We start from the raw sequence: 27,437 nt of genomic DNA, 5'->3' as shown, positions 1-27,437 counted from the left end.
TAAAATGTTAAATTTAAGAAACAAAATATTTACATATAAAAGGAATTATTGCATACTATTGAAAGTGTAGGTCTTTTTCATTTCCTTTATCAAACGTCATACTTTTTAAAACATCCTTAGAGAATAATAATGACTAGTTTTGTTTTTTTTTTTTTCTTTTCATGAGATTTCTCAGGTAATGAATAGAAAATGATAAATGGAGCAGACACTGGTTGCCTTACCAATATCTCTTCTAGAATCACCACTGCTTCTGGCTGCCATCACTTGTAATACTCTCCCAGAAGAAACCTGCAGGAACTTGCTTGGCCAGGAAGGCTAGGGAGTGAGTGTACTCGGGAGCACACCGTGATAACTGGCTGATGGGAACTGGTGAATAACTATTTCAGATTCTCCTTTTATTGTGTACAATTCTGAGGTTGTCAAACTAGACAAATTTGAAAGGAGACCTAAAAGTTTTGAAAGGAAAAAGATACCTTGTATCATTACAGTGTATAATTCATAGTGAATATACAATGACTATAAATATTCATAAACTACTTCATGAATAAACTAGAATAGTATTGGCAACGGTCATGAAGTAGAAGCTTATCAATCTGTGTTTGGCTTTGTTGTCTTTCTTATCCCTTTCACTCTGCTGTTAGAATTGAGATCATAACCAAAGAAACCATTCACACTGAACTCATCACCTCAGAAAATGCTTCTACTAAAGGTGGAACAGATGATACCATAAATGGTCCTAGAAAGCTGACTCAGATCATGATTATGGAATTGTATCACTTACTGGCCAAATGAAACAAGGACCTCAGTGCTGGTGGGTGATAACCTTGTGTATTGTACTATATAAATTGCTAAGCCTTTCACCTAATGAACTGGGAGTAAGATATCCCTGCAATGAGATGTAGAAGTTTTCCAATAGCTCTAACAGTTGAAAGATATAGAGGAAGTGACACAATATAAGCATTTGGATTTAGATTATTATTCTTAACAGCCAAGCCATAGATGTCCTGGAGGAGCAAAAGGACAACCTACTGTCAATGTGGGGAACAGTGTGAAATCTATGAAACCTCAGTAGCAGAGTCTAAAAAAGAAATTGTTGTCTCTATGTAAGAATTCCTAAAAATAAGTAGTAAGCTTTATTGCATGACTTTGCAGTGGATTATGTTAAATCATCTTCTTTGGATAGAATTCTTAACAGAACAATCGATTTTTGAAGTAAATCCTGATTCATCATCAGTAGGTTTATGTTTTTTGGTTTTCAAGTGTCTTAGTCATCTAGTGCTACTATATCAGAAATACCACAAATGAGTGGCCTTAACAAACAGAAATTTATTTTCTCACTGTTTAGGAGGCAAGAAGTCTGAATTCAGGGTGCTGGCTCTAGAGGAAGGCTTTCTCTCTGGAGGAATGTTCTTTTCTTTTGGATGTTGTGCTCCTGGGTGATATTCCTATGACTTGACATCTTCCTTTTCCCAACCCTGCTTTACTTGCATGTTTAATCTATTTTATATCTAAAAATAATTTGAATCAAGATACACTGTATACTAATATTGCCCCATTAAAACAACAAAGACAACCTATTCACAAATGGAATTGTAACTATATAGATGTTAGGATTTACAACACATATTTTTTGGGAAACATAAGTCAATCCACAACACCTTACAATTAAGGACATCAGTCATGTGCACAATGGTAGGTGGTAATTTTTAGCAAACATTATGAGGCAGTGTAGCAATTTTTCTTTTTTTCTTAAGGAAAGAATATTTAGTTTTTAATTTTCACTAAATATACACTTTCATTTTTTAGCTTATTGCTGCCTAACAGACTCATTAAATAAATCATTATACATTTATACTTATATTGAATGACAAAACTTCCATATGAAGAATGTCATATGGACATTTGCTTCTCTAGAGAACCTAGACTAAAATACTTAGTACTGGGTGTAAGGTGCTGGTCTAACAGAGACCAAAAATGTGAAAGTGATTTTGGAATAAGCTAATGAGTAGAGTAGTTATAAGGTGCCTAAAAGTCAAAGCCTAAGTTTGCTTATAGGAGCTCTGGTAGTGTAATGCCTAAGGCATTGACTCCTAACCAGAAGGTGATTCAAACCCACCAGCCATTCCTAGGAAGGAAAGTTGGGCAATCTACTTCCGTAGTGATACCGCCTCAGAAATCCAAGGAGGGGTCACTATGAGTCGGGAATAACTTGATGGCACATAACAACAACAACAGGTTGCTTAGAGAGAATGTTGGTGGAATTATTTACATCAAAAGTAATTCCATTGAGGACTCCAAAGGAAGTAAGTTTAACTATAATTTTGGAAATGGTATAGACAGCAAGAAGCAGTAACAGAGAAACAGCCACTGCAGAACCAGTAGACTGGCATGAGACAGTGCAGGAGCCAACCAATGGAGCAAGAGTGCTGTGTGGATTCAGGCAGAAGGTTTCCTGGCAGAGTAGGATGTCTCTGAGCACTTGTCAGCAGAGCTAAGGTTGCTGACTCACAGAGCAAGAGAGCTGAGTGCATTAATATCTAGGCTTACTGATGGAGTGAGTGCCTTTAGCTCTTTGAATTAAAGAGCTTTGTAACATATGCCAAGGCAGGGCAGATGCTTGGCCAGCCCAAGAGGCCTGAAAGGCAGAGGGGCCAAGGAAACAGAAGCTGAGATACATGGATCATGGAAAGCAGAGCTGCCTCAGTCTCTAAGGGTAGGGTCATGATCTCTGGGGTCTCAAAGAGTGGGCCACGTCCTCTGAAGTTTCCAAGAATGAGGCCACAAAATCCTAGGTTTCAAGAGTCAGATTTTCCTAAACTCACTTCTAGAGTATGGGGTTGCCATTCACAAGTGCAAGGTGAATGGGGCTGAATTACTACTCAAAGCTGAAGGGGCAGGGATACCACTCCCAAGGGTGAGAAAACTGGGACTTGCTGGGACCAAGGGAGTGGGATGGCTACTCAGTGGGATAATGGTGCCATTCAAAGCTGAGGAAGCAGAGTTGAGATGCCAGTGGGCCGGGAAGGTGAAGCTGAAGCCCAGGGACAGGGCCCTCCACCCAGAACCTGGAGAGCATGGCAACATCCAGAGTCTGCAGGGCAGCGCCACTACCTAAATGGTCTCAGAAAAAAGCATTATTTCAAGCATTGAGAGCTCATGTAAATTGTTCTGCTGGATTTTTTGTTTGCTTGGTGCTTGTTTTCCTTTCTTTTTCTCCAATTTCTTCCATTGTAATGGAAATATCTACTTTGTGCTACTACACCGCTGTACTTTGGAAGGAAATAACTTGCCTTGACAGGTTCAAAGATGAAAAGAAATTTTGCCCCAGGATGGAATTTTGACTTGGAGTTGAAGACTTTTGTGATGATATGGTAGTGTGATTGTGTTTTACATGTAGCAAGCACATGAATTTTGGGGGCCAAAGGATGAAATCTTGTGGATTGAATGGTGCACCCCATGTGTGTCAATTTGACTAGGTTATTATTCTCAGTTATGCAATTATCATTCATTTTGTCATCTAATGCAGATACCAACCTCTATAATGTTAATGAGGCAGGAGTAGATGCAGTTTGTTAACTATGCAGGACACAATCTATTGGATTAGGTTTTATCCTGAGACAATTTCTCCTGCAATATAATAGAGATTAAACAAGCAAGCAGAGATCAGAGTTACCTCAATACTACTGACAAAGAAGAGATGAGAGAGTGCATCCTTTGGACCATGGGTCCCTGTGCTGAGAACCTCCTACACCCAAGGGAAGATTGATGCCAAAACACATGGACATCTCCAAAAACCACTGGGCCCACACATGCTGAAAGAGACAATGATGTCTTCCTAAACTGTCAACCAAAAGAGTGAGAATACTTCCCTTAGAGGTGGCACCCTGAGTTTGGATTTCTAGCCTCCTAAACTGTAAGAGAATAAATTTCTCTTAACTAAAGTAATTCATCTGTGATATCATTAGATAACTAAGACATGTGGTTTATAATGATGATTGTAAATCCTCATTTACTTTAAGAAAACTTAAAAGTTTATAAAATATGACCCTGTACTTTATACTTCTTGTACAAATAGCACTTTGAAAAAATTATATATAACTTAACTAAGTAAACTCTGGTGGAATAATGGTTGAGACATTTGGCTGCTAACCAGAAAGTGAGCAGTTCAAACTCACCAGCTGCTTTGCTGGAGGAAGATCAGGGAGTCTATTTCCATTAAGATTTACAGCCTTGGAAACACAATAGGGTCGCTATGAGTTGGAATCAACTCAGTGGCAGTGGGTTATAACTTAACTGTAGTTTACAGTTTCTCCTTTCCATCAAAGCCTAGTTGTATGGATTTAGTGCTGTATAGTTTCCTTCCAACTGATGTATTAAACAAACCACCAAATGAGTGAAAATATTGATCTGTTTCTTAGTGTTATTAAAAATAAATTATCCTAGAATCTCATTGAGGCAAACATAAGCTATTACTGTGTGAAGGGATTAAATAAAAGAGAAATATGAGAAGAATCTTATTTAAAAATGGGCTTAATCTTTATTAGAAGAAAAGAGAAGAAATGCTCTATAATAGTTCAAACAAGTCTGAATTGCTTAATAACAATCAATTTTGAAGAGTTTTGAGCAATCATATACTAAAGTTATGTGTGGAATAGATACTCACATAGAACACGGTTTATTCTACTTTCTAAATTGTCTCACTGAAAGTATACAAAGTTGCCATTTCTAGCCACAGACAGAATTAAAGAGGCTCCTTTATATTTTTCACTAACTTTTCTCACCCTTCTAGGGAGGACATTCTCTATTTATCTAGTTGTCATCTGATGCCACTTTCAAAATAAAGGTAGATCTTCATTTGTTTTCTGCATTACACATTTATAAGCATGGGGAGGAAAAAAAAAAAAACACTCAAACATGGAAACATTTTTTGAAAAAGCAAATTTGATGAATTTTTAACAATAGAATAATTTCACCCAAATTATTGTAAATATATCTTGTCTCTTCTTTCTTCTGACTCCACCTACCTGCTACTAATATTATTTTACATTTACATTTTTAATTTTTTTTTTAAATTTTTAAAATTGTGCTAAAGTATATATATAACAAAACCTTTGTCATTTCAACCATTGTACATGTACAATCCAGTGATCTCATGCTCTCCATGTTGTGCAATAATCACCAGTATTCATAGCTAAATTATTTTATCATCTTCATTGCCCTTAAGCAATAATGTCCTCTTTCTGTCACTTACTTGCCCCTTGGTGTGTATGTATTTGCCTATTTTGGGTATTTCATATAAGTGAGATCATATAACATGTGTCCTTTTATGTTCAACATTTCACTCTGTGCCCTACAGTGCTTCCAAGGCCACAGTCTTTATGGAAGCAGACTGCAGCATCTTTCTCCTACAGTGACTGGAGAGTTCGATCTGACAACCTTTTAGTTAGAAGCTGAGAGCTTAACCAGTGAGCCTCCAAGGCCCCTTATGTATGTGGAAAGAGCACAAAAGTGTTTACATTTGAACCTGCAAATGCTGTGCTAAATATTTTAGCTATATTTTACATATGTGGTTATGGTTCAAAAAAGCCAGTCCCTTAAAATTTCAAAATCATATGTTATGCTGAGCCAGGTACTTAGATATAGACTTGAGGAGGTTAATTAGAAATAACTTGACAACATCACACGCATTCACTATAAAAGGTAAAGAAGAGTCAGAGATGAAGCATTGCTATTTTTTTGTTGATGTTACTGCTGCTGATGTTGTTGTTTTTTCCAAAGTTTTAGAAAGAGAGAGAAAATAAACTACTTCTGGAAAAGAGAAGAGTGCTCAGCAGAACATTATTTCTCTAAGAGTCAAGACTTGAACTGTATTAAACCAGAAGTAGTGTTTCTTAGTAACAGTGACTAAGAAAGTTGTATTGGCATTATGTCAACATTGGCACTGCTTTTTCAAAAACAGCTAAGAATAAAATTGAGGTAGAAACAAGTTACATTAACTTGATGTACATTAAGAGAACAGTGAAGTCATTAGAGGTATGTGAGGGAGTACACATCACACAGGGTGACACTGTCAAGAGGGAATAACATTAAAATGACTATAAAATTTTTGTGCTGTGTTTTAGCAGATTTCTTTTTTTTATATATAAAAATATTCCTGTAGTTAGTTGTAACACCAAAAACATTTTTGTAAGCCCAGTTTACATTTAGCAATATACTTACAAGGCTAAAACTCTGTGCTAATTTACTTTTTGAACCTTCTACTCTGCTCCAATCAGAGCTACCATTTTTACCTAATTACAAGGATGCTTCGAATCACATAGTTTTTTCTGCACATGCTACAAGAACATGATGTTGCTCTTGCTGGTGCCAATGGTCTCATGGTCATTGTGTTAGGCTGCATTCTCTAGAGAAGCAAAACCAGTAAAGCTTATATATACATATAGAGAAAGAGAAAGATATCTTAGGAAAATGTCTCAGACACTTATAGAAGTTGAAAGTCCCAAGTTCTTGGATCAAATGTCAAGCTGGAGGCTTTTCCCAACTCATGCAGCTGCAGGGGCTGACAAGCTCAAGGTTGACAGGCAGTACTGGCTGTTGACTCCAACGAATGATGAATTCAAGATCTCGAATGGTGGATTGTTCACTTATGGACAGTTGTAGACAGCACAACAGGATACTGATCCACAGAAGAGTGTCTCTTTTCCCAGGATATCCATAAATATATTGGAAGCATGCCACATCCCCAGGGAAACTCCCTTTCATCAGATTGGCTACTCAAAACATGTAAATCTGATCCCATCAAGGGAATAATCTATATCACAATTGCTTAAACCTCAGAGAATTGTGGTCCAGCCAAGTTGACACACAGCTCCAATTATCACAAGGTCACTGACGTTGTCAAATTTTCTGTTGTTTTAGTTACAATATTGGGGTAATTAGTATTTGTGAACCTATATCAATTATTTTTGAGAATGAAATGGTAATGAAAGGAACAGATGAACAAAGATCAAAAAAATGCTTTCATTCTGTGGATAATAATACTAATACTGCTGCAATTCAACGCAGAAAGATTTTTACAAGACAATTTTGTTGTTAAGGAGCTCTGGTTGCATACTGCCTAAAGCATTTGGCTGCTAACCAGAAAGTTGGTAGCTCAAACCCACCAGCCACTGAACGGAAGGAAGACTGGGCAATCTACTTTCACAAAGATTTGCCACCTCAGAAACAAATATTATATTTCAGCAACTTACAGCTATATTTATAACACATTAATATTAAAACTGATAATAAACACTACCAGAAGGCTGGCGGTTCAAACCCACCAGCCACTCCTCCAAAGGAAGGTTGGGCAATCCTACTTCCGCAGTGATACTGTCTCGGAAACCCAAGGAGGGGTCGCTATGAGTCGGGGCTGACTCGACGGCAAACAACAACAACAACAACAAAGGATTCTGTATGCTCTGGGGAAGTGACACCATGAGTTACTGCACTGCACGACAATAACCGAAGTGATACCACTGTAAAAGGATGTTATTTGTTTTTTTGTTTTTTCTTGTAATGAAGGAGTTGAGGAAGAAATTGGAGAAAAAAAATATCTAATTGAGGATGAAAATGTGCCCTATAGTCATAAATTTTGATTCTGGATCTATCAGTGTGTTAATTGGGAGCCAAATTCTTAAAATTCTGTCACCACAATTCAGACAAGAAAGAACATAAGAAGACATAATAGACTGATGTTGAAAAAAAATTAAAATTAATAAGTGGAAGAACAATAAAGAATAATAAATGGAGTATAGATAGCAGAGTAGGAGGAAATGTTGCCATAGAAATAGAACTTCAAGAAAGAGCTTTAAAACTATTGAGTTAATCACTAAGTTGAAAAGTGTGGAGGTCACTAAGCACAGTCATCTTCATATCACTAATAATATCTCTTTAGTCTCCTTATGTTATAATAGTTCTTCTGTTACATAGATGTTGTAATAGAAACAAAAATAGACAACAAAACCAAGTTATTTATTAAAGGAGAAAAGAAATACAAGGACAAATTATATATTTATAAGTACAAAGCGGGACAAAAAGCATTTGTTCTGAAATAACTGTTGTTGTTGTTGTCATGTGGCATCAAGTCGGACCCGACTCATAGCGACCCCTCCTTGGGTTTCTGACGCAGTATCACTACCGAAGTAGATTGTCCCATCTTCCTTCTGAGGAGTGGGTGGTGGGTGTGAACCACCAGCCTTCAGGTTAGCAGTCAAGTGCCTTAGGAACTATGCTACCAGAGCTACCGAAATAACTTTAGGCTTCAATAATTAGTAGTAGCATCTATCATGTTCTTAGTAGAATTGCTATTCCATTATTTTTAAAAATAAAATGGCATAAGTTAATTGTAGAGGGTCAAGCAAGGAAAAAAAATTGCAAATTCCAGTAACAGTTTTATAAATGTTAATAGTTAATACTTTTCCAAAAACACTCACTATGCATTTTGTTTGTTCATGTTGTGTAAATAGAAATTGAAGAATAGTGAGAAGGTAAGAGAGACAGGGAGAGAGACCTTTTACTAATAATTGGAATTTTCACCTACATATTTTAATATCTGACTTTTATTTTACTTGAATTTCTCATTATGACAAAAATTAAATAAAATGGAAAGCATAGCTAAACTTCAGAAAAGTATATATATATATATATATATATTTACAATAATATAGGCCTGTGTATCTTTTGGATATATTTTCACAAGACACATGAGGTGTGCATTCAATGGAACAGTCAACCTTATGAGATCAAGAGGGCAGCATGTGCTTAGGGATAAAGTTAAGAAGGTAGGAATGGGTAGGAAAGAAGGGCAAAGGGCAATGATAAACATGGAGGAAGTGAGAAGAGTGCTGTTACATTGTGGGGATTGCAATGAACATGATAAAACAAAATGTACAAGTATTGTCAAACGGAAAATCAATTTTCTCTGTTAACTTTCACCCAAATCACAATTTTAGAAAATTTATATATAAATATATATCATAATGGACTACTGTAAAGATACAAAGAAATATAAGATGATGAGGATAGATTGTCTAAGTTTTGTCCACATGTGATTGTTATAATGAAACAAGGAAATTCACTCTCTAATCCTTTCTCTACATGTCTATAAGTCCTGATTTTGTTGTTATCGGTGGTTTTATAATTCTTTACTCTGTTAAAGTTTATAGTTTCTTTGTTATTAGATCTCTAATGAAAATATAGGGAAAATATAGGCTATCTTTACATTTACATTGCTCATAAATAGTCTTTTTATGATATTTTCTCCATTCCATTTCTAAGTTTTTAATCATTGATTTATTTCTTAATTGGCTTGATTTTGTCATTGAGTCCATGCTCCAAACTGTGCTCACCCACGTTATTTTTCCTATGAATATTTCTGGTTGAGCTCTGTTGGGATTTAGTGTCTGAATGACTATTTAGTGGGATATTATATTCTTACAGCCATCACCAGTCTGTTTGTCCTACTGTAGTGACTTTTGTGTTTCCATGATGCTGAAAGTGTACCATCACTATTTCAAATACCATCAGGTTTACCCATCGTGGACAGGTTTCAGCAGAACTTACAGACTAGGACAGACTGGAAAGGAAGTCCTTGTCATCTACTTCCAAAAATCATCCATTGAAAACCTATGGATCACAACAGAATATTGACCTGCTTGCTTTGGGCATGTCCTCAGGAGAAATAGTTGCTTGAGAACATCATAATTTGTGAAGCAGAGTTTGGGAAGGTGAAGGAGATCCTTGGTGAGGCAAATAGGTACCATAGCTGCAATAAAGGACTCAAGCATGCCAATGATTATGACTGTATGACTGTCTGTCTATCTATTTATCTAGTCGTTGTTGTTATTATGTGCCATTGAGTCAGTTCTGACTCATAGCAACCCTATGTACAATAGAGCAAAATGCTGCCTGCTCATGTGCCATCCTCACAATCCTTGCTACACCTGAGCCCATCATTGCAGCCACTGTATCAATCCATGTTGTTGACAGTCTTCCCTTTTATCTAATAGTCTTGCATAATTACATTTTTATTCCTCAGAACTTTATATAGATCTGTCCACTGTCTTCTATTGTGGAAAGTTATTGTGAAACATCTGACTTTACCATACAGCTACAACCCTAGAACACAGTATAAGTTCAGGCATGGTGTGCCCTGACCAAAGATGGCTAGGTGGTGAGTACAGAGAGGGCATGTTTTTGTCATGAGTCTGTGTAAGCCACTTTTCCTGATTTGTTCACATCTGGCAAGATTACTGCTGGCAGCAGATCTACCCACACCCCAACCCTATCTACATGCCTAGAAATTTTTGTTTTTATCCTGAGAGTATAGTAATCCTTTCTCTTTTCTTATATTATTAGGTCTGTAATGATACTATTTTGGCCTTGAGTTTGAATCTTTACGTTACTTTGTCATCTCATTTATGATCTCTTCTTTATCTTCCATAGTGATACCGCCTAGGAAACCCAAGGAGAAGTCGCTATGAGTCAGATGTGACTTGATGGCCGTGAATTTCTTTTTTTTTTTTAATCTTCATATTGTTATGTTTTTTATCTCATGAACTATCCTTGATATCCTTGAACAATTTCACTCAGATTTTTGTTTTATAATTCTTTTCTATAATGGAGGTTATTCATTTTCTTTTGCATATGTTCATTTTTCTTCTATTATTTTTCCTTTTGCTACATTTGATTTCCCCCATATGTGTTTATATAATTGTCATACTTTAATCAACATCTTCTAATTTTGGATAGCTCTGTCTAGTCCATGTTCTTGCTTTATTTTAGAATTGATAAATTCTAATTGATTCTCTACTCAGAGTTCATTTTGCCATGTAAGCCATAGTTTGTGGTTATCATCTGGACTGATGTGTGACTTCTGAATATATGAGATGGATTCATTTTTCTATATTGATCCTCCTACTTGAAGGATCATTACACCTAGTAATGTGTATAACATTCCCAAAGGGTGGTGATGTATTCTCAAAGTATTGAATCATTATTCCAATTCACCATGTCACAAAATCTACAATTTGGCCAAAGAAAGGTTCCTCTATATTTCCTGATCTTCATCATTCATATCCTTCTGTTTACTCTTTCTACTGCAACCTCATCAAAGGAAGAGAAAGAATGTCACTCTGGTGTTCTTTTTAGATTTGGACACATCTATGTAAATCTCAGAATTTTTTTTTTTTTTTTTAATTTCATCTTTTATATGACTTTTGGTCAAGAAGAATGTGGTTAGAAACTATTCTCCAGAATCTCCTATTTGTTTTGTAGGCCATGTATTTTTCAAATATGAAACAATATTTGTGTCCTACAGACACTCATGTCTTTTGGCATTAAATTAATGATTTGTGGAGAAAAAGTCTGTCTTATGATATTATTTCAACATCTTTGTGGGAAACAAATAGCTCACTATGTGCTAAACCAGTACATACAATATTTTTTTCTACCTAATGATCATAAAAAGTAAAAGAAAAAATATTATAAATATTATCCTTGTTGCAGTTATCAAACAAATAATAGGGGCTTACTATTTTAGATAATTTACTCATGGCCAATAATGAGCAAAATAAAGGAAAAAAATATGGATTCTATTTTGTTTTAAAGCTTATTATCATTTTTTTTTGTTTTATCATGTTTTTTGGAAATACATACATAGATTGAACATTTTTATATTGTTTATTGACTCAAGCCCAAATTCTGCTTGATTTTCTACTTTTATCTCACCTACAGATCTAGAAAAGCTATAACATTGGAGAATAATGTAATTACTTTTGCTAAACTCTTTCTTACCTACTCCTTTGTATCCTGGGATGGTTTGAGTGTGACCAGGAGTACGAGATATAAACCCAGGCTAAACTGATTAACAAAAACCAACCCTCTCACTAAACTATAGCTGAATTTAAAAACTACATCTCCAAAGCTGTGGCCTGGCATGGGTAAAAGATAAAGTGTGTTTTTCTCTCTCAACCTTATTAGAGTACCATATGAAGCTGATAACAGTAGACAGAGTGTTATTCTCCATCTCAAAGAACCTGCAAACTCCAATTCAATTAGCCAAAATGAACTCTTTGTCTTTAAATGTATAATGAAACAAAAATCTGTAGATACATAGAGGACAGTGTTAAGAGGTTTCGAGTCTTCCCAGTCCTCCTAAGTGATTTCTGGGAAAAACAAAACAACACAACACAAAATATTGCTTAGATTTGCCTTCAGTACAGATTAATTTACTTTATTTTATCTTGTTGTTGTTAGGTCCCCTCAAGTCAATTCCAACTCATAGTGACCCTAGGTACAACAGAATGTAACACTGTCCAACTCTATCATTCTCATAATCTTTGCTATGCTTGGGCCCATCATTACAGCCATTGTGTCATTCCATCTCATTGAGGGTTTTACCTTTTTCACTGACATTGTACTTTACCAAAGATGATGTGTTTCTCCAAGAGCTGGTCCCTTCACATTACATGATCAAAATGCAAGAGACTAAGTCTAGCCATTCTGGCTTCTAAGAAGCATTCCAGCTGCACTTCTTCCAAGACAGATTTGTTAGTTCTTCTGGCAGTCCCTGGTATATTCAATATTCTTTGCCAACACCACAATTCAAACTCATCAACTTTTCCTTATTCATTGTCATTGTCCAGCTTTCAGATGCATATGAGTCCATTGGAAATACAATAGCTTGGGTGAGGAATACCTTAGTCTGCAAAGTGACATCTTTGCTTTTTAATTCTTTAAAGAGGTCTTTTGAGCAGATTTGCCAATATAATAAGTTATTTGATATCTCAACTACTGTTTCCATGGGTATTGATTGTGAATCCAGAACAATGACAACTTTAATCTTTTCTCCATTTATCATAATGTTGCTTATTGGTCCAGTTTTACTTTCTTTATTGTCATCAGTAAGTGCTTCAAGTCCTCTTCACCTTCAGCAAACAAAATTGTATAATCCACATATCATAGGTTGTTAATGAGTCTTCCTCCAATCCTGATGCCAGATTCTTCTTCATATCATCCAGCCTCTCAGATTCTTTGTTTAGCATACAGATTAGATAAGTATGGTGAAATGATACAACCCTGTTGCACACTTTCCTGATTTTAAACCACACAGTATCTCTTTATCCCCTTGTTCTGTTGGAACAACTATGTCTTGGTCTATGTAAAGATTTCTCATAAGTACCATTAAACCATTAAGTCTTTGTTTTTTGCAACTCTCTAAATCTTTAATTTTTAAACTGATCTTTCAGAGATTATTGCTCTGTGCTGAAGAGTGGCATATGATCAAAACTTTAATACATTGTGGTTGTCTGGTTCATTTCATGCCTAGACAGGACTTACCACAGAAACTAAAGCAAGGTGGAATTCAAACTTTTGTTCTATATTTGATAATCTTAGGAAGAATATGAAGACCATTTACTTTGGGCAAAAAATTAAATTTAAACATATTATGTTTTTAATTACTTAGAGAAACCATTTCTTATGGATCTAATAAAGTTGTTTATTCCTTCAGGTAGTGATGGGTTAAAAAAATAAATAAATAGAACAAATTCACTGCTGTGGAATCGTTTCTGACTCATAACATCCCCTCACTGGGTTTCCGAGGAGGTATCTCTATGGAAGCAGATTGCCCGTAATGATGTATCGAGTTAACAAAATAATAATGATAATAGTAATGAAAATATTACTCCTTTTATAAAAATAATAATAATAATTTCTGTGACAGAACTTGATTGAAACATTTTCGTATGAGAGTAGTCTTTGTTTTAAAAGTCAGATTTCAGGTGATTGTTTATAATGATTTTTATTATAGTCATAATAACGTCAATAAAAATACATTTTGAACAGTTTATTTTTAGTTAGAGACAAGAATCATTAATATGAGATATAAAATACCTCAATGCACTGAACTTTTTCTTACATATTCTTATATTTTTTAATTTAGTTTGAAATCATTAATTTCTATAGTAGCAAAACAAAATATTCATATTCTATAATGTCTTTTTTACTCTATATTGTATGTTCAAATCATAATCTGTGCATGTATAAATTTTATATTTTATAAGTCTTTGCTCTGTAAAAAAAATGGATAGACAGCTTTACAATACATTTTTTATTGAATAATTCGTAAACATGATGCACAAATCACATAAAACTAATTTTTTATGCTCATTGTATTTTCCCTCTCCCACCATTTAAACCTAGCATTTAAAAAAATATCCAAATAGAATCCATAACTTACTCCCTTTTCCTATAAATCATCTGAATGAGAATTTTTAAATTAATTAAAAGATCAAAATTCTATTAAAAAAATGAATGAAATTAGCAATAGGCATTAAAACTACACTAACTGAGGAACTTGTGGTGGTGATGGTGGTGGTTGTTTTTTCAGTTTCACTTTTTGAAAAGAGACTACCCTAAATTAATTCTTGGTATGTTGTAACAGATTAGTTATAGTTTAAATGAATGGCATTTATGTGATTTGCATTAAAAGAATATCATTATTCAGTTAGAGTGAAAGATATAAGAATATATATGTTAATGAACTTATGATTTGCTAGTTATTGATCCACTAACTCAAGATTCAAAGAATGTTCTTTTTTATTCTATAAATACTGAAAAGTCTACTCTTCTGAGGGAAGCTTGACTGATCTTGTTGGGTCTCACGTGTTCAGTTGGTTGGCCAGTTAGGGAAGTAACCAGAACCACCCAAAATCAGATGTGTTCAATGTGGTCTTTCATCCTATGGCAGACTAATATGGAAGTGTTAACATATTAAAAGGAGCTTGAGGGTCACAAGTGGTTTGTAATTGGCTGCTAAACTACAGGTTGGCAGTTCAAGCCCACCCAATGGCTTCATGGAAGAAAAGGTCTGACAATCCGGTCCCATAAAGATTATAGCCAAGAAAACCTTACAGAGAAGTTCTACATTATAACACATGAGGCCTTTATTACTCAGGGGCAAATTTGAAGGCTAACAAAAACAGCATCATAGTAGAAGCAGAGATTCATATGAAAATAAGATAAATATGCAAGAACTCAAGCAAAAAGAAACAAAGTCTCCATAGGGGATATTTGGAGTTGCACATTATCACACATGTTCCATTCTTTTATCCAAACTTAGAAAGTGAGAAAATAGAATCCACCTTTTATGGAAGGAGATGCTCAAAATGAAAAGAGTACAGAGGCAAAGGGGAAATTAATTATGGCTTCAGAAGTAATCAATGTACTACCTTCCACCCTCTAGTTTCAATTATTTACTTTCTCTCATGTAAAAATTATACTAAGACCTTCAAAATTCATTCAATCACTGTCATCAGGTTTAAAGTCCAAGATATTACAGTATTTATCCAGTCTTTATGTGACTCTTCTTCATCCAGGGATAGTGGTGTACTAATATTCAACAACTAACTCTCTTGAGGAAAACATCCTTTAATATGTAGCATTTGCTCATTTCTGTGGTATAAGTACTCCTGTCATGTTCAACTTCAAGGTACTAACATGATGTCACTGAACATGGATTTGAGAAAAGTTGTGCACACTACTGTCTGGAGATACACCATTGTCTGGAGACCTGTGACCACAAAAGGGAAATTCTTTATCTTCCATACCTCAACATACAATGATGAGAAAAAACAACCACAAGAAACACTCCCAATGGAAAGACTGTTTCAAAGATTGAAGAAAACAAAACACAAAGCAGTTGTTGGTCCTCAGCAATTCTGAAATCCTGCTGGGCAAAATTGTTAGATCTCTCTATTCTAGGAATAAGAAGCATTTTTTTAAATCATGAGGATGGGTCTCTAGTCCATTGTTATCCATGGTTCTTAGGTTCACTCATTGAGAAGTTCTTTCTTTTCCATCATCTTGCATAATTACTTCTGAAGAAGTGGTTCACACTGACAGCAGGGTAAATTACTCATTCTGCTTCTTGCCAAAGGAAAACTGAGATTCCCAATTCTCTTTTTATTTTGAACAGTATCAATGCCTTTCACTCCATGCTGATGGCACCTGGGCTTGTGCAACTCCCATATAAACTCTGAAGACTTCTTTAAATCTAGTCCAAGTTCAATAAATTTGAAAAAAGCCAGATTCACAACTCTTTCCTGACAAACATTTCTCTCTAGTTTGATCTGTGCTTTTTTAGACATGTCATGCTACTGGGAGGCAACTATTTGAAGTCCTTTTTGTTTAGAGTGTGTCTACTAAGCACAGCCTAAAATCTCTCAAAGAGATCATCAAAGGTTTTTCTGCTATACCCTTGATTTTATCTGTGTACCTAGGCTATAAATTATTTTGAAAGTCTTGCTAGAGAGAGACTGAAGATGAAAAACAGTTTCATTTTCCAATCCCTCAAGACCAGGTCTCTCTATTAAAAAATAAAAACACTCATTGCCATTGAGTCAATTGCAACTCCTAGTGACCTCTGGGCTTCTGAGGCTGCAAATCTTTATGGAAGCATGTTGCCTTATCTTCCTCCTGCAAAGCAGGTGGTGAGTTTGAACCACCAACCTTCTGATTATCAGCCATATGTCTTACTCTCTATGCTACTAGAGCTTCTTAGGCTTTTCTAGCCCTTCTAAATTCTAGTTACAAACTAGCTAGTTACTTATCTAATTCATCTTTTACTTTTGAAATCTCACCATACGAAATAAGATAAAGTAACTAACACTTTTAATATTTTGGCTAGAGATATTGTTATGCAAATCTAAAAGTCCATGAGGTAAATGTTCCATCTTCCATGTTGTTGTAGATGACAGAACTGTAATCATTTCACAACCAAATAACAATGCTCACCATTTTTATAGCCTCCAATGACAATTTCCTAACATTTTCCTCTGCATTTTCCAACAATTTGCTAAAAAATTTCCCTGCATTCTCATCTTTTACTACCCACTCCAAATACCAGTACTACATTTTATAGGTTTTTGTTATGATAACTTATCTTTCTGCAGAACTAATTTTTGCACCAGTTATCTACTTCCATGATAAGGCCACACAACAAAAAACAGCCCCTTGGTGTATACAACAATAAACATTCATGGTTGCTTACAAGTTGACTGAGTCATTTTGCTTATTTAGACTGGGCTCAACTGATATTAAAGGCCAATTTTAATTTGTATGACTTAAAATAAATTGATTGAGAGCTTTTATTTTACTTCAGGTAATAGGTCACCAAGATTTTTTCAATATTACATGATGAATTGTTTTCTACCCCCTCCCATGTCCAACATTACACATAAGGAGATTTGACTTTGCAGTCAGCATGTGCAAGATTCCAGATGTTCAGGAATATAATAGCCTCTTGTCAAGAACGTTTTCAGGAAGCACTGAGTGCCTGGTAGGAATGAATATATGATTAGGAATTAGCAGTAGTTAAGTGTTGATGAATGAGGTAAGCTAAAATTGATTGCTGGTGGAAATAAATAACCACCAGCCAAATTTGGGATTCTGGGAATTCTTATGATTTAGTTAATAAACATAGTGACTGCACGTACTGTCTTTCTTGGAAGATTTATGGCTGAAGACATTATGGTTTACATGTTAAAATAACATAGACTTTGTTATCTTGACTGAGGTGCTGGTTTCACAGGAATAGACTTATGTCAAAAATGACCAATTTATATAGTTTAATTTTGTGCAGTGAACCATTTTTTAATTGTACCTTAGTGAAGTTGTAAAAAATAAAAATTAAAAGTAAATAATATATCTATATACAGATATCTATATATCTATATACATATATATATATATATATATATATATATATATATATATATAATCAAAACTGGTGAAGTAAATAATAACAGCTTTACTTTTTTTCACTTCTATTTTTTTTTTGTACGTAAAGTATGACAGTCATGTCCTTATATGGTTTACTTTATTTCTTTATAATATTCTCTCCATTCTTTATGGTCATAATTCCATGCATAAATTTTTTATTTAGGGCTCATATATGGTATCTTTTATATTTTCCTTTTATCATTTCTTGAACATTTCCATTATCCTTCTCCTTGTTTTGGCTGAATTATTGCTAAGATATTACCACATATGTTATTTTTTCCTATTTATAAAATAAATATTTAAATAAATAACCACCAGCCAAATTTGGGATTCTGGGAATTCTTATGACTTAGTTAACAAACTAGCTAGTTACTTATCTATCTATTTATTATTTAGTTATTTTTGCTTTGTTTTGTTTTTTGGTGGTGTAGTGCCTAAGGCATCTGACTACTAACTATAAGGTTGGCAATTCAAGCCCATCAGCCTCTGGATGGAAAGAAGATGAGGCAGTCTACGTCCATGAAGATTTACAGTCTTGGAAACCCAAAGGGGGTCACATAAATCAGAATCAACTTGATTACAGGGTTTTTTTGTTTTGTTTTTATTATATGAGTAAAACAATTGGACATAAATATACCTATTAAAATAAGGAACTGTATACAAAGTGGAACCAACATCCTAACCTGTCCTGAGATTTTAATGAAATTGTACTCACCATCCTCTAATGTCTGTGTTGTTACTAACCTTATGAAGGTTTTTAGTTCCAGGTGATTTATTCAGAACTTTAATAAAACATTGATTATTCAAATTCAGGAATATTTTCTTAAAAATTTTAATATATTTTAAATTATTGCTATTAATTTTTCTAAATTTAACATCAAAATGTATTAGTTTCATTGTTCTTCAATGCACATGTTCTGTCATGTCTATCTTTTTCCCATGGTGTTTTTTATGATTAACTTTTAATTTGACAGATTTCAGATACTTTATTTCACAAGTATTTAGTTTTCTGAAATTACGAGTGCCTGTTCCATATTTGTCTAAAATATATATATATATTTTAATTTTAAACCAAGATGTGAGAGATACTTTAGCCTGTTATAAAATTCTAAGATAACAATTCTGTAATTTCATAGCAGTGCAAAAATTATTTTACTCTGTTGTAAGAATTAACTCTTTGTTAATAGCAATAATAAGAGGAAGAATAAGAAAACTTACATAAGATGCTGTTGTTTTCAGTAACTGAAATCAAATCTTTACACAAATTTACCTTCCTGACAACCTGTGAGATAAGCACTATTATCATCAAAATTGATATATCTCATACAAATTTTATCTTTTTCCACTTTGTAAATTATTTTCTCTGTTTGGAAAATTGTTTCTTTTTTCATCTTTTAATTAAGAATTGTATTACGATGTGTATGATTATTTTTCTTCCTTTCTTTTCAAATATCTTTCACACTTTCAATTTGGAAAGCTAACATGCATTTTCAGCTAAAGGAAATATTCTTTCATTATGAGTTTGATTATTGTTTCTCTTTTATTGATTCCATTCATCTAGGCTTTTAATGGAACTATTTTCCTCCGTGGCTCTTACATTTCCTCTAATAGTATTCACTTTTAAAATAATTTTGCAGTAGAAGAGTATCCCAATATTGTCTCCTAGGCCACTATTTAAATTCCCATCAGTGTCTTTATCTCAGTCATTACTATGAAGAGAACTTTAAAGTTATAGTCATTTTGATGCCCAATATTTAATGTTTTAGAGTTCTCTCTTCCACATTTTTCCCTATAGTTTTAATTATAAAAATCATTTTTATCAAGTGGAAAATACACATTACTGATTTTCTTTTTAATTCTCTTTTGTGTCCTATGTGAACTTATGTGAGTAATAGGAAATTAAGAAATTTGGTCTCCTTTATTCTAGCTTTTCATTCACTTAAATGTTCATTATTTTTTCACCATATGCTATGTATTAAAAACAAAGGAATAGAATAGATAACATACACTATACATATTGTTTTCAGGTGTGAGCTTACTCACCACTTGTGCATATATAATTTATGAAATACTTGGCCAATTTCTGACCTGCAGATAATTGACAGTGAATCATTATGCTTTTTCAGTTGTATCACTAAAAAATGGACTTGCTGACCTTCCCCTCTAGAGAGCTGAAAGAAGGACAACAGATACCAGTTCTCCCAAACTATAGTAAGTAATTAAGGCAATCTCCTCTAAGATATGTGGTGGAAGGATCTACCTGGCTACTCTGTCTTCTCACCTGTCATTGTCTGTGATAAAGTGGACAAAAACCTTAGCTGGAGAAAAAGTTAGGTGTTGGGAAAGAATGTGATTTTGCTGTTTCATATTATTTCATTCATAGATAATGGTGGCAGAGCAAAACATCATTATCCTTCACCTAGATTTTAACAATACTAATGTTAGTGGTAGTTGCATTCTGTCTAGTGGATTCTGACTCAGTGTGACCCTATTTGACAAAGTAGAGCTGTCCCATACGTTTGCCTAGGCTGTAAGCTTTCTTGGAGCAGAAATCTAGGTCTTTCTCCTGTGGAGCCTCATAGGGTTTGAACTGCTCTCCTTTAGAGTAGCAGCCTGGCACTAAACCATGGACTACCGGGGATCCTTCTTAACTATGCTATATTATTATTGTGGTGTGCCATTGAGTGGATTGCAACTCATGGAAAACCAAACTTTCATGTATATATGAGAAACGTGGAAAATCTGCATTATTGGTTGAGGTGTCTCAAGGGAGACTTAGAATAGAGAGGTAGTCAAATGTATGCATCATCACTTCCAAATTTTCCTTAGACTTGATACTTGAGTATTTTTACTACATTGTTTTCTCAATGGCCTGAGAATATTAGTGAAGGCTTTCAGAGGATCTGTGGTGTAAGTAAGGTAGAGGAGATAAAGAAGGTGTGTAAACACCAAATGTTAATTCTATCTACTTCCAAATTTTCTGAGTTTTCAGATTTACCTTCTGAATTTGAGTTCCCTTGAAAAATGATATAAGCATAAATTATTAACTTGTTTTCAGTAATAATTATTTCTTCAGGCTAGGTCATAGAAACTTAAAGCACATCTAAAATACCTAAAATGACTCTGAATTTCCAAATTCTAATTTGAACTCCTTCAGTTTCTCTTCAGTCCTGAGGCTAGTTGACTTAAGTCAATCCTTCTGAGACTTGAATCTTTGACATGCTGGAGATATGAGTAATATCAGGGTAAATTTCTACAGGATACAGAAGGAAAAGTCCCAAGAGCCAGAAACCACAAAAATAGTTTTTAAAGTAAAAGTTCAATGGCAGAATGTAAGCATTATGGGCAGGCCCTGGTGAGTTGGGCTAAGTTTCTATCAGTAAAACATTTCTAATGAAAAAATTTTTTTAAAATTTAACTTGGCAGTTTGTTGATATCATAGTTGCCATTTAACTGCTAAGCACAAAATCTCTAGTTCCCCAAGTTTAAAGTGAGTTGATAATGTTGTTAGGTGCCATGGAGTTGGTTCCAACTCCTAGTGACCCTATTCACAACCTATGGTAGTTAAGTTGTACGTCAGCTTGGCTGGGCCTGGTTCAGTGGCTGGGCAGCTGGATGTAGTTATTCCCCATGGTGAGATTGGTAATTAACTCCATGGTGGGATCTACTGGAGAAGGTGAGTAGCTGCTTTAGGGAACGTGGGCTGCTTCCAGTATATAAGAAACAACTTTGAAGAAGGTCTCCAGGTTTTTGGCATGCTTGAACCCTGCATGTAGCCAAGTCTTTATTCAGTAGCCTGCTATGCTCTGCCGATCTTGGGACTTTCAATGGACTTGAATTAGTGGCCTGCCATTTGGTTTCGTAACATTATGACTGTGCCTTTTTAATTGGTTTTTTTATCTTCAGCAGCCAGCAGCCAGTAGCCGGCTGAGTGAAGAAAGTCTCCAGCTTCAGTGGGTCAGGAGCAAGAGGCAGAGCTGAAGCCCAAGGTCGAGGGGCTTTCACCTAGTCCCTAGATCCCGGCACTTTGAACTCAGACTTCTAGCCTCCAAAACAATAAGAGAATAAACTTCCATTTGTTCAAGTCATCGCATTTGTGGTATATTCCTGTCAGAATGGCACTAGGTAACCAAAACACAACCTTTGCTATGTTCGAACCCATTGTTGCTGCCAATGTGCCAATTCATTTCATTGAAGATCTTCCTCTTTCTTCCTGATCTTCAACTTTACCAAGAATGATGTCCTTCTTCAAGGACTGGTCCCTCATGATAACACATCCAATGTAGGTGAAATGAAGTCTCACCATCTTCACTTCTAAGGAGCATTTTGGCTGTACTTCTTTCAAGGCAATTCTATTCTTTTGTTTGGCAGGTCATGGTATATTTTATATTCTTTACCAACACCATAATTGAATGATATCAATTCATCAAATATTTTTCAGTCTTCCTTATTAATTGCTCAGCTTTCATATGCATATAAGGGTACTGAAAATACCATGGCTTGGACCAGAAACACCTTAGTCCTCAAAATGACATCTTTATTTTTTAATACGTTGAAGAGGGTTTTTGCAGTAGATTTTCCCAATATAATATGCCATTTGATTTCTTGACTGTGGCTGCCATGGGCATTGGTTCTGGATCCATTAAAGTAAGTGGATCATGCAGTGATGAAAATGGTACTAAGGTATATTTTGATCTTTTAAGCAGGAATCTGTGCATCTTAATCTAAGTAAGTTTAATTGTTTCAATCCAGAATTATGTAATGAAGAACATTTGGAAATATCAAAAACATGGGGAAAATGTGTTTTAAGCTTTAAAAGTAGACAGTAGCATGATTGAGCTAAAAATCGAAGTGTTTTGGTTGGCTCTATGTTGAAAGCTGCAAACACTGAAGCTGGCAAAAACAGCATGATTTCATAATGTATTCTAAATACTAATTTGTGTCATGGATACTTTATCTCTTCCTACTCCCCCTCTCCTTAATCTTTTTTCACAGCATGCTCAAGCAGAAGAAGATAATAATTAAGCTCATCTGCATTGTCTTTCACTGTCTTAGGGAATTTATGAAATGAGACAGAATAGACCTCTAAAAAGCCCTTTTTAAAAATATGATATGATATTTATGTCCTGTGCATTTAAATAATACTGTCATACCCTTGTCCCTGTGCAGAGCTTTCAATTTGCAATATCCAACTCAGATTGTCCTCTCTTAAGGCTGGCAGGGTCAAGTTGAATGGGTGAGAAAGCTCAGGTTATAAGATTTTAATTCACTTGGTTGGTAATATATACTTTCCTATCAGAGAAAAGGATCATATTTCTATCTCAGAGTACAGTCTGATATACCTTATAGACAGAATATTAGGACTTGTGGGGAGTCTTGAATCTTCATAGGATAACTAGAATGATACTAAAAGTGTCTAAAATTAAAGTCATCTAATTCTCATCTTTGCTTGATGTAAATCTGGACAAAAGACAATGAATTAAGTAAGATCTTTGTCTACATATGGACCAACTCTCTTTTCTTTGCCTCTAGTTAGAGAATGGACTCTTAAACCAGGAGCAAGATATAGTTGACTGGTCTTTGATCCAAGAAGGTGTATTTTAAGATCTACAGTTTAAGTATTGATTACAAAACCATTACCTTTTAAGGACAGCTACACATAATTTAACTGGTACATTTTCTTTCTTTCTGCATAACAGTTCAAATTCTTCATATATTAAAAAACATACACACACTTTATTCATTATGTTGTTGTGTGCTGTCAAGCTGACACCATCTTACAGTGACCAAATGTAACAGAGTATAACTGCCACATAGGGTTTCCCAGCTGTAATCTTTATGGGAACACGTAGCTGGTGAGTTCAAACAGCCAACCTTTCAGTTAGCAGCTGAGTCCTTAACCATTGCACCAACAAAGCTCATTTTATTTATTATACCAGGTCCAAATAAATTCTAACTTATCAATGCAATAAAAGGATCCAGTAATTGATATTTAACTGGAATTTGTTTGGTTTCAAAATGTAAACAAGAACAACATAAACAGGGACTTCTGGTAAGATAGCAGAATAGGCAGACAAGCTCCACAGACCCTATTCAACAAGGAAAAGAGAAACCAGTTGACAGAGATACAGAAAATAATCCTGGAGGCCTGAGCTTTGAAAGGAATTATACGGAAGTGGATTAGGCATCAACTAGTGGAAAAACCTGCATGAAAACAGTGAGTACAGAGATGGTCAGAGCAATGGACTGCCAGCTACTCTGAAAGGACAGACAGCCTGAGTATTTCCAAGTGGTATTGGGACCTGAGAATTGACCTAAAGATCAACCCTGGTCACCAAGGGCTGCAGGGACAACTGCACTGGTGGCCTATGACTAGGAAGGGAAACAGCAAGGAGGGAGACAACCTGAGTTATGGACTTTTGGATCTTTGGAGAGTGCAGACATTTTGACTGCACTCTGTAAACTGGCACCCATTTTGGATATTTAAAGTGACTGAGGGTGCAGTGATTTTGAAGGTTTACAAGCAGCAGCTATTATAGATATTTAAAGTGACTGAGGGTGCAGCCATTTTGAATGTTTATAAATGGTGGCCATTATGGATTTTAAAGTGATAGCCTTCTCATTCAGATCCCAGGGACCTAAGAATAGTCTCCATTTGCCAAGGACAGCAAAGACATATGGGAGGCAGACAATAAGACAAGAGACTTGTGGTAAGTGTAAAAGTGCTGCCAACTAGCGAATAGAGGAGCACAGTACAGTACCCTGCTTATGTAAGTAACATACAAACAAAACAGGGAAACCAAAAATCATGGGCAAGTCACTCCAACATACAATCATCAAATAAATACAAACACAAAAATTTCACAATGCCTTGGAGACAACAGAGCATCACAATCCACACAAAGAAGCAAGATAAAGCAGAAGAAACAAAGGACCAGGGTACAGACCCAAAACACATCCCTGAGGAAGATGCAGCATTGGACCTCCCTAATAAGGAATTCAAAAGAATTATAATTAGGTACCTTCAATGAATTGAGAGGCAGATCAAGGAAAATACTGACAAAATGTAGGAAAACACAGAGAAAACCCTAGAACAAATTCAAAAGACAATACAAGAATAAAATGACAAAATAAATGAAAAATTAGAAATGATACAAAATCTACACACAAAAATCCAGAAGATTAATACTAAATTTTCAAAAGAGATAACTCATTGAACAGGCACATGAGTAGAATTGAACCAATGGAAGAAAGAATTGGTGAGATTGAAGGCAAATTCTCAATGCTTCTTAGGAAAGGGAAGAATCAGAAAAAAGATAAAAACAAAATGAAAAAGCCTAAGGTTCATGTGGGATACCATCAAAAGAAATGACCTATGTGTAATCAGAATTCCAGAACAGGAAGAGACAAATAAAACCACAGAAAAAATTGTTGAAGATTTGTTGGAAGTGAATTTTCCTGGTATGATGAAAGATGAAAATATATCCAATCAAGAAGTCCAATGAAACCCCCCAAAAAATCACCAAGATGTATCATCAACAAATTCACCAAACCAAAGACAAAGAAAAAGTCCTGAAAGCAGCATGGGAAAATGAAAAGCTACCCACAAGGGGCAACCAACAAGAATAATCTCAGATTTCTCAGCAGAAACCATGCAGGCAAGAAGACAATGAGATGGAATTTTTAGAAACCTGAAAGAGAAAAATTTCCAATCAAGAATTATATACCCAGAAAAACTGTCCCTCAAATATGATGGTGAAATTAGGATATTTCTAGATAAGCAGAAATTACGGGAATTTGTTAAAACCAGACCAACCTTAGAAGAGATGCTAAAGGGAGTCCTTTGGATGGAGAACCAACAACAGCAAACAACTGACCATTAATACACATGATGATATAACCCAGAAACCAACCCACTTATAGAAGTATCCAAAGGAAATAAGCCTGCAAGATTGCAAATATGGAACCAGAGGCAATAATTGACAAATGAAGACAACTATAAGCTGAAAAGAGGGAAAAAACTGTGTAGTTACAGATCTTCTAACTGGTAGGGAAGTCAAGACAAATACAAGATAGAACGGTCTGTTCTAAACTTGGGAAGAAACTATAAATCAAAGGGTAACTTCAAAGAAAAATGATAATCCTTCATATCAAAATAAAAAGAGGACCAGTACAAATATTTAGCAAATATTAGAACAATAGCAACAAAGGAAGTGATAACATGATTCATAAACAAAACAAGCTCAGCACAGAAAGTTATATGGAACAAAGAAATCAACACCACAAAAAAGCACGTAACAAAATGACAGTAACAAATTCATGTTTGTCGTTAATTACATATCTGGAAAGGGATTTATCTCTAAAATTTATAGAAAAGTCCAACACCTCAACAACAAAAAGATTAATAATCCAATTAAAAAATGGGCAGAAGACATGAATAGACACTTCACCAGAGATGATATTCAGGTGGCCAGCAAATGCATACAGAAATGCTCATGATCATTAGCCATCAGAGAGATGTAAATCCAAACAGCAATGATACCATTTCACCCTAGTACTGATGGCAAGGTTCAATGAAACAGAAAATAACAAATGCTGATGGGGATGTGGAGAGATTGAGACTCTCGTACACTGCTGATGAGACTGTAAAATGATACAACCACTGTGGTGATTCCTAAAAAAGCTGGAATTAGAAATACCATTAGATCCAGCAATCCCATTACTAGGTATATATCTTAAAGATGTGAAAGCCAGGAAAAGAACAGATATATGCACACCCATGTTCACTGCAGCACTATTTACAATAGCAAAAAGATGAAAACAACCTACGAGCATATCAACAGAAGAATGGATAACCAAACTATGGTACATACACACAATGGAATACTATACAACCCTAAAGAATAATGTAGAATCTGCAAAACTACATAACATAGATAAACTTGGAGGACATTATGCTGAGTGAAAGTAGTCAGTCACCAATATGGACAAATACAGTATTAGTTCATTATTGTAAAAAGTCAAGGATGTATGGAAAGAAACTTTCTTTGTTTATTATCAGGGGTGGGAGGGAAGGGGAAGGAACACTGCAAAAAAAAAAAAAATGCGTTGACCCATTACACTTCAGTTTTGTGTATTTCACTGTACGTAAATTGTATTTCAATAAAATGCATTTAAAAAATAAACATAAACATCAGGAAAAAAAACATAAACTAAGATTCTGTTTCAGTACCTGGAAAAATTCAAATAATCCTTATTAATGTGTACTTAATTAAGCCAAAATATTACATAGAGTTTACTTTAAAACTTGAAAAATGCAAAAGTAAATTTAAGTAATATCTAAGAGTCTGTATTTCCAGTACTTAGAGATAATAACAATTAAATAATTGTCTCTAGTTTTTAAGGAAATAAGACCATACTGATAAAATTTGAATCTATTTTAACTACTGTAATCCTATTATCTACTAGTACCTAGTAACATCCCAAGAAGCAATTATCGGGCTGCCGGCAAGATGGCAGACTAGGCAGAAGGATTGCACAGACCCTCTTCAACAAAGAAAAGGGAAACCAATTAACACAGACACAGAAGATAATCTTGGAACCCTGAGCCTTGA

The sequence above is a fragment of the Orycteropus afer genome, unplaced genomic scaffold, assembly GCF_000298275.1.
Source record: "Orycteropus afer afer isolate SDZICR_OR568_19922 unplaced genomic scaffold, OryAfe1.0 scaffold00203, whole genome shotgun sequence".
In the NCBI taxonomy this organism is placed as follows: domain Eukaryota; kingdom Metazoa; phylum Chordata; class Mammalia; order Tubulidentata; family Orycteropodidae; genus Orycteropus; species Orycteropus afer.
This window is presented reverse-complemented; position numbering follows the sequence as displayed.